The sequence below is a fragment of the Nyctereutes procyonoides genome, unplaced genomic scaffold, assembly GCF_905146905.1.
Source record: "Nyctereutes procyonoides isolate TBG_1078 unplaced genomic scaffold, NYPRO_anot_genome, whole genome shotgun sequence".
Lineage (NCBI taxonomy): Eukaryota > Metazoa > Chordata > Mammalia > Carnivora > Canidae > Nyctereutes > Nyctereutes procyonoides.
In genome coordinates this window covers 28,914,448-28,926,893 of record NW_026575132.1, presented here as the reverse complement: position 1 = coordinate 28,926,893, position 12,446 = coordinate 28,914,448, and the positions used below count along the sequence as shown (strand labels likewise).

Sequence of the window (12,446 nt, the reverse complement as noted above, 5' to 3'; positions counted from 1 at the left end):
TGACCCACTTTTGAGCACCCGGTTCAGGACCCACACTGCCGTTTCCAGATGCTTCTTACTGTCTGGGTGTCAAGGAGAGCAGCACCGGGTGGGAAAGCTGTCCTTCCACAGAGCAGCCCTCACGCCGACCTGGAACCCACAGCTCGGCCCGGGTGTTTTACAGGTGACTATGACACCTTTGTGTCCCTAGGCAGTTTTTCTAAAGGGCAGAGCTGATGTGCTCGCTGTCATTTCATTTACGGTGCAAAAGGGGAGTGGTCAGGACCTCCCCTCGGATTGGAAACCTTGGAGCCACGGAGGGGAGGCGCCCCGTATTCCAAGGTCAAGGAGGGCCTGAAATGTGCACACTCAGCAAAACCCAGAAACGGAAATACAACATTTGGTGCATATCAAACAAAAGGCACGTAAAAAATAGCTTATCGTTTGTCAACAGAGCACTAATTATCCTTCAAATTTTCCCCCAGAGCAACGAATGTTCTGCTTATACTACAAACATTGGTTCTAGTCCCAGTGAGCGCAGCAGGGTATGGGGCCAAAGAATGTGGGGCGCCCTGAGACTGAGGTGCGCTTGGAATGGGAAGAGGAGGTCAGTGGGAAGTAATTCCAAGAATGGACTGGGCCTAGGAGCGGAGCCTAGAAAACACTGTTTGGTATTAGGTGCTTCATGATGGATAATCAGGCTCAAGTCCAAGACTCAAGATGAGATCAAATAGAGGAAGGAGCACACACCTGACCTAGACAACCAGGGCAGGTCAAATTCGTGGATGGCGGCAAAGGACCCCAAAGATCCAGATAAATCCTTTGGGAAAGACAGCTCGGGGCCTGGGGCAAGGTCCCGATTCAGAAACTCTGCAATACTGTGGGATGGGAGCCAGAGGGGCCGGTGTGCGAGGCCCTTGCACCAAGGTCTGGGGCAGCCTTGAGAGCAGCCAGCGGGCACAGGGACCTCGAGACGCGGGCAGCCCCGTGCGCGGCAGGCCTGGAGGTGGGTGGGTTATGATGGGGCACCCTCGAAGGCTCACGGACACAGAGAAATGCGGGCACCCTCTGCGGAGAGCTCCCCGGGAGTGGCCACAGCCAGCATAGTGCTGAGTCACCCTGATCCCCCGTTTGCCAGCTGCATGAGCGTCTAGACAACTAGCCTAATCCCTCCAAATCTTCCCCTTGTCACCTGCTCAATGGAATAGCTGGGGCTCCTCCTCGGCCCTCTGGCACCCCGTCTGCAGGCAGTGTTCATTCTGATTGGTCAGCACCCAAACTGTATCAGTCATTAAGTATTTTGAGGCTCACACTGGGAGCAATAATGCCTACTTGGGGGGCGCCTGGGTGGCTCAGCCATTGAGCCTTGGGCCCAGGGTCCTGGGATCGAGTCCCGCATCAGGCTCCCTGCAGGGAACCTGCTTCTCTGTCTGTGTCTCTGCCTCTTTCTGTGTCTCTCATGAATAAATAAATAAAATCTTTAAAAAACAAATAATACCTACTTGGTGGAGTTATTTTGAGAACTCTAGATAATATGCATGGAGCAAGCTGTACATTGGCCAACACATAGCAGGTACCTAAGTAAATAGTCGCTGCTGTTATCTCATTAAAATAGTTATCACCACCACGAACTGTTGTGGACCCAAACTCATCTGCTGAAGCCCTGACCTCCAATGTGACTATATTTGGAGACAGAGCCTTTAAAGAAGTAATTAAGATTAAATGAGATCTTAAGGGTAGGGCCCAAACCTGATAGGAACCGTGCCCTTACAAGAAGAGGAAGAGACGTCAGAGTGTGCGCGCGCGCGCGTGCTCTCTCTCTCTCTGCTGCCCGCACACTGGGGAAAGGCCACAAGGAGAAGGCAGATATCTACAAGCCGGAAACAGAGGCCTCCCTGGAAACCGACCCTGCCACTCCCTAAAGAAAAAGTAGGAAATAAATGTCTGTTGTTCAAGTCACCGGGCCTGTGCTATTTTGTTATGGTGACTGACGCTGACTCATACACTCACTGACCCATGTAGGTTTGTGGACCAAAGATGAACCCCACGTACAAGCTGCTCGGAAAATCCACAACTGGTCTGTTTCCCACAATTTAAGACAGGAAATATTCTGAATAGATTTTATTTTATTGTGTCCTATCTCAGCAGAGATGGACTGTGTCTTTTGATCTACAGATCATAAGGACTGTCCTTCCGGAGAGAATTCTAGGTGGATCAGGAAATCTAGGCAGGAGCCTCACCATCTCCCACAATCTACGTAACCACCACTTCTTTCTCCTTGGGCACGATGAGGATGGCCTTTTCCTGGGTTGTAAATCTTGTTTGATTTTTGTGGGGCTCCAACCAACGTGTCAGAATACGTTCATAGGTAGGATAGCTCTGGAAGCACCCACAAGACACTCATCTTAACTTTCTTCAGAGGTGAATTGAAGACAAATGTGAAATTATTTTTTAATGATATTTCTTGAGATCCCTGGGTGGCTCGGTGGTTTAGCGCCGCCTTCAGCCCAGGGCGTGGTCCTGGAGACCAGGGATCGAGTCCTGCATTGGGCTCCCCGCATGGAGCCAGCTTCTCTCTCTGGGTCTTTGCCTCTCTCTGTGTGTCTCTAATGAATGAATAAATGAAGACTTCTAAAAAAAATGATATTTTTGTACTTTCTGCTTTAAGAAAAGTAGTTTAGCATTTTAATCTCAGTGAGACTTTTTTTTATATTAAAGCCTAATTGTCATAGAATGTTGTATTAGTGTCATGTGTATAACATCATGACCTGATATTTTGATTTATTGCAAAGCCATCATGACGATAAATCTAGTTAACATCTCGTTAGCATACTATTTTACAGTATTTATCTTTATACCTCAAATGTTGACCATATCCAGAAATAACATTTTATTGAAGAAAAAGAGGAGGGGGAGGAGGAAGAGGAGGAGGAAGAAGAAAAGGAAAGGAAGAGGAGGACGGGGAGAAGAAGAGAGAGGAGGAGGGCGGAGGAAGGAAAGCTTTATTTTGGAAATTTTAAGAAAGGTCATTTTTTGCTATGGGTTCACATTTTTCACATTTGGGATTCTTACCCCTTATTAGGAGATCTTTTGGAAAAGCAACAGATTTTAAAAGAAGAGGAACACAGCTGGCTGGCTGTCCCATGGACGACCGGCCTTCCTGCCCCTGCTCAGACTCCACGGGTCTCCACCTCCCCACCAACCCGTCAAGCATCCTCACGCCACCTTCACCGGCTTGACTCGTTCCATCCAAATAGTCATTCTTTTTTTACATGCACGTGTCTCCAGGGGAACCTCGTGCTGAATCCACACATTCTCCACCCTCGACAGACGAGCTGCATGGAGGAAAGGAGGAGAAACTGTAACTGAGCAGAGAAAGCCCTGGTCGAGGCCACAGCCCAGCCTTCTAGAAGGGAGAGGTGGGCAGTGTGGTCTGTGGAGAAGGAGCAAGGGCTTAGGAACTCCTCTTGTCAGACGGCAAGACACAGTTTGGACTTGATTCTAATACTTGTCAGGAGAGGCCTGTGATAAATCAGATTATTGCAAGTGGAAGCCGCAAACATTAGGAATTTGTGTTTAATTGGCCGCGAGTGTGAAAGACTTGGCAGGAACTTCCACGCACAACAAATGGAAATGTGCACAGTCGGGAGCACACAGTGTCCAGGCACCGCGTCCCCGTCAAAGGCAGCGGTTTTGTTCTGCCCAGTTCAGCATGAATGAGGCGACAGGCGAAGGCACCCACTGTCCTACTTACAATGACGAGGGGGATGGCCTGGGCCCGAACAAAGAGACAGGGCGGGCCTACCCACGGACTGGCCACTCTCGTCCCATTTCCGTCCCAGTCATGTCCCTGGGCAGAAATATTCAGGAGGAAACTCCTGGTCTTTACTGGGAACTTCAACACAAGAAAATAGAAGTAGGGGCCGCAGAGAACGAGAGAACGACAGACCCTCAACTACCAACTGTAGGCAAATATTTCTAGAGTGAATTTCAGGTGACTTTTTTTTTTTCCTGGGAAAAGATCAGCTTTCATTTTTTACCGAGCAGGAGAGAGAATAAAAACAGAATTCTGTAAGATTGACTTTGAAAATGGAAGCCTAAGTGTACGAGCGTCACCTGGAACAAACCATGCTAACGAATTTTTCAGCCAACAAGGGCATACGGTGTATAGGCTACGAGGTGATACCCACAGGCGATTTGAACCACCACCCACCTTGCACATGTTTACGAAGTTTGCATGCACGTCCCTGGTCGGAGCAGGATTCTGTGCTCGGGCACTGCCCTGACGCGCTCCGCCCAGCTCATCTCGGGCAGGTACTCCAACATCCTGGGCCTTCAGTCTCACCTGTAGACTAAGCACCACGATATACCAAGAGGAACATTGTAAAGACCCCGTGGAATAATGCTTGTATGGCCCAGATTCCTATGGGCTATGAATTATTATTATTATTACCGAGAACAGCTACTCAGGGCTCAACTTCCTAGGAAAGTTCAGGAAATGGAGCCTTGATTGGTGGCTCCTTGAAGCATCTGCCCCGAGGATGGCCAGCTGTCCTCTCAGAGCTCACAGGGTGGAAATCTTGGTTCCTCGTGGAAAGCTTGTCTCTGCTGATGGAGGGCACCACACGAGCAAACTGAGGAAGTAATCTGAGCAAGGAATGGAAGGGGAGACAGCACTGTGAAGGCCAATCCTAAACCACCAAGATGCAAACCTGTGGGCACGGAATAAGGACATGTGTCAGGAGGATGTGACATCGAGGGCTGAGGTACCTGAGTCAAGCCAAGCCCTCGGCTGCTACTTCACTTAGCATAATGTTTTCCAGATCCATCCATATTGTCAGTACTTCATTCCTTTTCATAGCTGAATAATATTCCATGACATGGACACGCTACACTTTGTTCATCAGTCGATGGCCACTTGGATTATTTCCACCCTCAAGCTGTTATGAACATTTGTGTACAAGTTTTTGTGGGGGCACATGTGTTCACTTCCCCTGAGTATATATACTTAGGAGTGGAATCGCTGGGTCATATGGTAAGTCTATGTTGAAGCTCTTCTGGAGCTTTTCTGAAGCTTTTCTGAAGCTTTCTGTCTGAAGAACAGACAGATGATTTTTCTTTTCCTTTTTTTTTTAAAAAAAGATGTTATTTATTTATTCATGAGAGACACACAGAGAGAGGCAGAGACACAGGCAGAGGGAGAAGCAGGCTCCATTCGGGGAGCCCGATGTGGGACTCGATCCCGGGACCCCGGGGTCACGCCCTGAGCCGAAGGCAGACGCTCAACTGCTGAGCCACCTGGGTACCCCTGGACAGACTATTTTTCGTAAGAGCAGCACTATTTTGCATTCCCATCAGCAGTATAGGAGGCTTCCAAGACCCCCCACGTCCTTGCTGTCCTTTTTATCATCTGCCTTTTTGATGCTAGGCCTCCTAATGGATGTGTGGTGTATCTCATTGTGGTTTTGATTTGAATTTCCTCGATGGCTGATAATGTTGAGAATCTTTTCATCTGCTTCTTAACCATTTGTGTGTCTTGTTTGGAGAAATGTCTCTTCGGATCCTTTGACAATTTTTTTAATTGGGTTGTTTATCTTTTTATTATTGGGTTGTAAGAGCTCTTTATGTGTTCTAGATATATAAGCCCTTTATTAGATATATAATTTGCAAAAAAAATGTTGCCCGTTCATGGATTTTTATCTTTTTGATGGTCTCTGATTCTGGACTTTTAGTCTTCTGGTTGCTTTGGGGGACTTGGGGGGCTCAGTCAGTGAAGCATCTGCCTTCAGCTCCAGTCATGATCTCAGGGTCCTGGAAGAGAGCCCCACGTCGGGGCTGCTATTCCTTCTCCCTCTGTCACTCCCTCCCTGCCCCACTCGTGCTCTCTCTTTTTTTCTCTCTCTCACTCAAATAATAAATAACATCTTTAAAATATTTTGGTTGCTTTGCTTCTTTATTTTTTTAAAGATTCTATTTATTTTTATTTTTTATTTTATTTTTTTAAAGATTTATTTATGATAGAGAGAGAGAGAGAGAGGGAGAGAGAGAGAGAGAGAGGCAGAGACACAGGAGGAGGGAGAAGCAGGCTCCAGGCAGGGAGCCTGACGTGGGACTTGATCCCAGGACTCCAGGATCATACCCTGGGCCAAAGGCAGGCGCTAAACTGCTGAGCCACCCAGGGATCCCCAAGATTCTATTTTTTTTTTTTTTTTTTTAGAGAGAGAGCACAGGTGCGCTGTGGGGAGGGGCAGAGGGAGAGAAAGTCTTAAGTAGACTCCTTGCTGAGCGTGGAGCCCAATGTGGGGCTTGATCTCATGACCGTGAGATCACAACCTGAGCCAAAACCAAGAGCAGACACTAATAACCAGCTGCTCCACCCAGAGGCCGGGCTTCCTCTTAACTCCAATAAAAAAAAAACATGCTTGGAAAACTCTGATATGGAGGAAGACTTTGGAAACAACTGAATACGACTCCCTCACTCTTCAGAGTGAGAAACTGAGGACGAGAAGGATTAAGCCATGCGTTCCACAGCTAATGGGTGGCAGAGTGGGAATCAACATGTTGTCAGTCAAGATGCTTTTGGTTCCAAATGCCAGGAAAAACAAAACAAAACAAAATCCCAAACTGACTTGCAGAATGAGAACAGCCAACCTTGCAATTACTATTACCAGAATTTTCTTACCTCATAATACCAAATGCCCGTTGACCAGCGCTGATCGTGGCGGGGAGCAGGCAAGACAAGTCACTGAGCAGATCTCCCAGTGATGGGCTGGGACAGAGCCAAGAGAAGCCAAAGACAAAATCCACTGGGTGGTAGGAAGGAGGCGCACGGCAGAGACAAAATTTACCTACAAGGTGGCAGAGATGGGGACCTGCCACAATCCCTGGCGACGCTGACGCTAACAACAGAAGAACCATAGAGGGTCAGAGCCGGGTTCGGGCAAGATAAGCTGAAGCTCAGTGAGTGGGGACGAGGGCTGGCCCCCTCGGTTCAGGCTGCCATAGCGGAATGCCACACACTGGGTGGCTTATAAACAACAGAGATTTATTTCTCACTGCTCTGGAGGCTGGAAGTCTGGGCGGGGGGGGGGGGGGCACTTCCTGATTGCAGATGGCTGTGTCTCCTGCTTGCGTCCTCATATGGCTCAAGGGTTCAGCAAACGCTCTAAGGTCTCTTTACAAGGGCGGTCATCCCATTCACGAGGGCTCTACCCTTATGTCCTCGTCACCTCCTAAGCACCCATTTCCAGATGTCATCACATTGGGGATTAGTTTTCAACAGCTAAGTTTTGAGGGGACATGAATCTTCCATCCGTAGCAGGAGCCAAAGCAGCAGATGAAAGCATTAGTGGGGTTCAGAGGCTGACACCACAGGAAGGTTAGAGACCGGTGAGTCTTGTGTTCCAATAAAAGTTCACAGTCCGGGGCTGATATATTTTTTTTCTTTTTAAGATTTTATTTATTTTTTCATAAGAGACACAGACAGAGGGAGAAGCAGGGTCCCTGCAGGGAGCCCAATGGAGAACTCCATCCCAGGACTCCAAGGTCACGACCTGAGACGAAGGCAGATGCTCAACCACTGAGCCATCCAGGTACCCGAAATATATATATATATTTTAATCAGAAATAATTTCAGTTCTGGGATCCCTGGGTGGCGCAGCGGTTTGGCGCCTGCCTTTGGCTCAGGGCGCGATCCTGGAGACCCAGGATCGAATCCCATATCGGGCTCCCGGTGCATGGAGCCTGCTTCTCCCTCTGCCTGTGTCTCTGCCTCTCTCTCTCTGTGTGTGACTATCATAAATAAATAAATTAAAAAAAAAAGAAATAATTTCAGTTCTTATTAAGAGCCTCATTTATTGGTCACAGTAAGGCTGCAAAGACCTGAGACTATGTTGGGGTTGGTGGCATCACCCAACCAGGGATACCCAGAGCTGCTTGCAAATCAGAGACAGGTCAACTAGGAGAATCCTTGAGATCTCTTCGTTTTGTAGCATGACTCTGATTATAAATAATCAGTGCTCTGATCATTTCAATGCATGTGGATAATTCTCTAAAAGCCATGTGTATTCAATCAGAACTTTCCATTTGCCTCTTCAGCCGCATTGATCCCCCTCTACAACCAGCATCGGTCGGTGGGTTTCGGAATCTATGTTCCTGCTTGATATCTTCAACAAGCACTTGGTAAAACCGAGAAAAATAAGGCAAGGTCCTTACCCTGCCCAAGTGAAAAAGAGGAGGAGCACTACCATGGCTCTTGAATGTTTCAAGAAAAGAGATAGTCTAATTAAAACATAAAACAAGGGGTTCCTGGTGGCTCAATCGGTTGAGCTCTTGATTTCGGCTCATGTCACTATCTCAGGGCCTTGGGATCAAGCCTCACATCAGACTCTATGCTCTGCTTGAGATTCTTTTCCCTTCCTTCTCCCTCTCCCTCTGCCCCTCCTCCTGCTTACCCTCTCTCTGTCTTCCTAAAATATATAAATAATCTTAAAAATAAATAGATTTTAAAAAAAGCCCAGATAATTTGTATCAGATTGAAAGGGAGAATGTTGGAACCAATGATCAGAACTATGGAAGTGGAACTAAAGAATGTTCCAGAATATAAATTACTATCGATGAGAAAGAAGGAAATAAGAGCAGCAAAAGAACAAACAATTCTTTCACTGGATAAAGTATGAACGCTTGTGTGAGCCAAAAGAGCAATGGGAAACCAGAACATGTCATTCCAAAATCAGGACACATTTGTTTAATTAATATTGGTCGATGCCCTGAGTCACTTCGCTTCCTGTTAGTTTAATCATAGAAATGAAACAGGATACGAAATGTTCTGAAGACTCTATTATTCAAATGAAGTATTTATCTGGGCAGTGAGCCTCTTCATCAGTGGCTTTCAAGCATTTCTGACCCTCAGTAAGACATGTATTCTACATCAAAGGCTCCCTCCCTCCCTCTCTGTCTCTCAAGCTGCACATGATCTGTACTATAGGCAACGTGCTCTGATATTTTCCTTCTAGTCGACTTTATTTTATTCTGTTTCTCATCTTGAGGATGCCGTCAGAGGCCCACTAAGTGTACTTCATGGGTTGCAGCTCACAGTCTGAAAAGGACTCACCAAGGGGCCTGATCGCAATGTCCTAGTTTCCAGGGACGACCTGGTGTTGCTGCCGCCGGGGGATCTCAGCCCCGCCTTACAAGGCGGCTTCTCCCAGCTCGGACCCACCGGCAGCGCCCCTGGAATGTGCACCAGGCTCCCCAGCCGTGTTTCCAGCGGTTGTCTCCCATCTCAGCGGGTTGTGGCTCTTGTGCCTCCTCCAAATGGTGCCTGGGAAGCGCACTCCCGCTGAGCAGTGCTCCTGGCACTGCAAGCCCGAAGCCCCGGGACGACTTCACCCACCTTCCTCTTGCGGTGCTGCCCTGGGAGCTCCCCTGGGGCCCGCGTGGTGTCTGCCTCCACTTGTGGTTGCACTTGGCCTTGGCCTTGGTTCCATTCTATCAGACCTGCTCCCTCCTGGTTCCACTGCTGACCCTGGCATCCCTGTGGGGTTCCTCTGTGATCTCATGGAGATGCTACTGCAAACACTGGCTCCTGGGCCCATGTCCCCGAGGTTATGCTGGAGACCTCTGAGGAGGGGTTCTTGATCCCCAGCTGCCCAGGATCGTGCTAGTCCAACTGAACGGAAATACAGACGCTGTCCTTGGAGGAAGCTCTTCAGCACAGGGCAGGGGGCAGTTTCCATCTAAAGAGCTGGGGTTGAGATTTGTCCTCTCAGAAGTCTTCCTCGCATACCAAAGCAGGGGCAATGACCACAGATGTCCCCCAGCTTGGGGCCCCCTGCTTCCCTGGGACACCCTGCCTGGTGGCTTCTGTGTGGTGTTCCCTCTCTCTCCATGTGTTGACTTAAATGTGTGAGATCTGTTGGAAATGCCCAAAACCCTCTGGGCCTGGTCCCGGACCAAGGAACATGCACCCTGGTAGGTCACGAGCAGTGAGCATTTGGAACAAATATGGATCCAGGTACAAAAGGCTATAAGTTGCAAAGTTGTATTAGAATTGCCACATAAAATTCCTTCACAAAAGAGATCACCTTTCCTTACAACAGCATCGTAGTGAGATTCCGCTGTGCTGTTGAACTCTTGACACACATGTAGAGTTTGCATGGTGTATACATATACACAGCGTGCTTCGGTTTTTATCTTGTTTTGTTGTTTTTGTTTTTTAAGATTTTATTTATTCATTTGAGAGAGAGAGAGAGCAGGAGGGGAGGGGCAGAGGGAGAGGGAGACTCCCTGTTGAGCAGGGAGCCCGATGCAGGGCTCGATCCCAAAACCCCAGGCTCATGCCCTGAGCTGAAGGCAGATGCTTAACTGACTGAGCCCCCCCAGGTGCCCCACATAGTGTATTTAGTTTTAACACATTACTGTCTACACAGTGAGTACTCAGAAGGATACTTACTGGTTCAATACAGAAAAATTTGGGGCACCTGGGTGGCTCAGGTCATGATCCCAGGATCCGGGATCGAGCCCCACGTCGGGCTCCCTGCAGGGAGCCTGCTTCTCCCTCTGCCTGTGTCTCTGCCTCTCTCTTTGTGTCTCTCATAGATAAATAAATAAAATCTTTAAAAAAACTAAAAAAGGAAGTAATGGCCAGATTTCTTCAACCAGGAGCTGCTCGTCCTTCCTTGAACATCTTTGTTCTCATTTTGGTGGCTCTAGAATGCTCTTTTTTGTTTTGAGCCAGAATCTGCTTCCTCATAACTCGTCCCTATGGCCTCTGGTTCTGCCCCGTGGAACTATGCACATTTAGCTGCTTCTTGGTGACAGCCATACAAATACTTGAAGACAGCTGTCATATCTCCTCAGAGTCTCCTCTCACCCACATGAAGTATCGCCATCGTGGGGCCTGATTTCAAGTTCTCACCTTTCGGCTTGCTTCTCTGGACCTGCTTCAGTTGATCAGTGTTGCTTATTAGTCTTTGTTGCCGCAAATGTCATGACTAGTAAAGGGGTGGCCTGAGCCAAGCCAGATAAGTCACATGATTATCTCCATTGTTCTGGGTTATTACTGAGGGCAGCTCAAGTTTGCGATCTGTCCTGTGCACTTCCTGCTCCTGATTCACCCCACTAAAGACCACAAATCTTTTCTTTCTTCCTCCTTTCCTTATACATTTGCTCTAGGGATCACAGAGCAGGATCTATTTTTATTAATAGTATCTTATGGCATTTGATCTGATTTGTATTTCTAGTGTATTGGGTCCTTTTCAGATCTCAATTCTATCATCCAGGGCATCAGTTATCCCTCCAAGAATCACACTATCTGCATGTGGATGAGACAAATGTATGCTGTTCTTAAGTCCATATAAATCTCCATTAAGTATTTTCACATGAAAGTCAGGATAGGGATGCCTGGGGGTGCTCAGGAGTTGATCACCTCCCTTGGGCTCAGGTCGTGATCCCAGGGTCCTGGGATCAAGTCCCACCCACATTAGGCCCCTTGCAGGGAGCCTGCTTCTCCCTCTGCCTGTGTCTCTGTCTCTCCTTGTGTGCCTCATGAATAAATACATAAAATCTTAAAAAAAAAAAAAAGAAAGAAAGAAAGAAAGTCAGGATAGACTCTTTCAACTTGCTGCCCCTGAACTCTTTATAAAGTGGAGCTGATTGCCAGTTAGCTGGGGCCCTCCAGTCCACGATGAATTCACCTCATGATCATACAGCCCACACACCACCTTTGGTTTTAAACATAAATAGGGTCTCATTGGCAGTTGGATCTGGAGGCTGGATTTTACTCTGTGAAGACCTTTAATAAAATATTTGACTAAAAAAATAAAAATAAAAAATAAAGATATCGTGAGAGCCTCTTTCAACGACTGCAAAAATTCTGATCAACAAAAGCAGTCTCCTGATCAAATGGTTTAGAAACTTAGTGAAGTGTATAAACAAGGACTTCTACCAATGAGTCCGTACTAGCTCCCCTTCTGACCTCCTCAGGGCAACCTTTAGAGACGCTAGTCTAGAATGCGTTGTGGTCACACTGCCTTTGTTATACTGGGTACGGGAAGTTCAATGCAAAATCTGGAGCTGAATCATAGCACCAGCTATGGAATTTCCTATTAAACCAGGAGTTAGCACAAGGGCAATAAGTACATGTAATTAATCTTTGAAAATCTTTTCCATGACTCACAAAGACCAGTGTGCGTGGGGGGCCCTGTATGGCAATTCTTCCCCTGCATCAAAGCTGGAGCACCACTGAGTTAGATCAATGAAAGGTGCTAAAGGAAACTCCCATCAACGACCATCTTGGCAAATCCATCTCTAGCAGTGAATGAAGGAACAGTAGAGGAAACTGAAGGGCCCTGCTTATCAGCAAGGTTTAATTTGTGTTGTTTTCACATAAACCCCTTATAATCTTAATGCATAGTGATACATTTTTTTGGTTGGTATGAGGATTAAAGTAATTATGAAATTACCTA

The 12,446-nt window shown here is 47.3% G+C and overlaps 1 long non-coding RNA gene across 1 annotated transcript; it reads right to left on the bottom strand.

The window, feature by feature from the left end:
* Positions 1–2,856: 2,856 nt before the first annotated feature.
* On the bottom strand, positions 2,857–10,949 carry LOC129522957 (uncharacterized). Its single transcript, XR_008667023.1, has 4 exons — positions 10,898–10,949; positions 4,433–4,691; positions 4,193–4,331; positions 2,857–3,314 (listed from the first exon to the last, which is right to left on the bottom strand). It is a non-coding gene; the product is annotated as an uncharacterized LOC129522957 (long non-coding RNA).
* Positions 10,950–12,446: the final 1,497 nt, after the last annotated feature.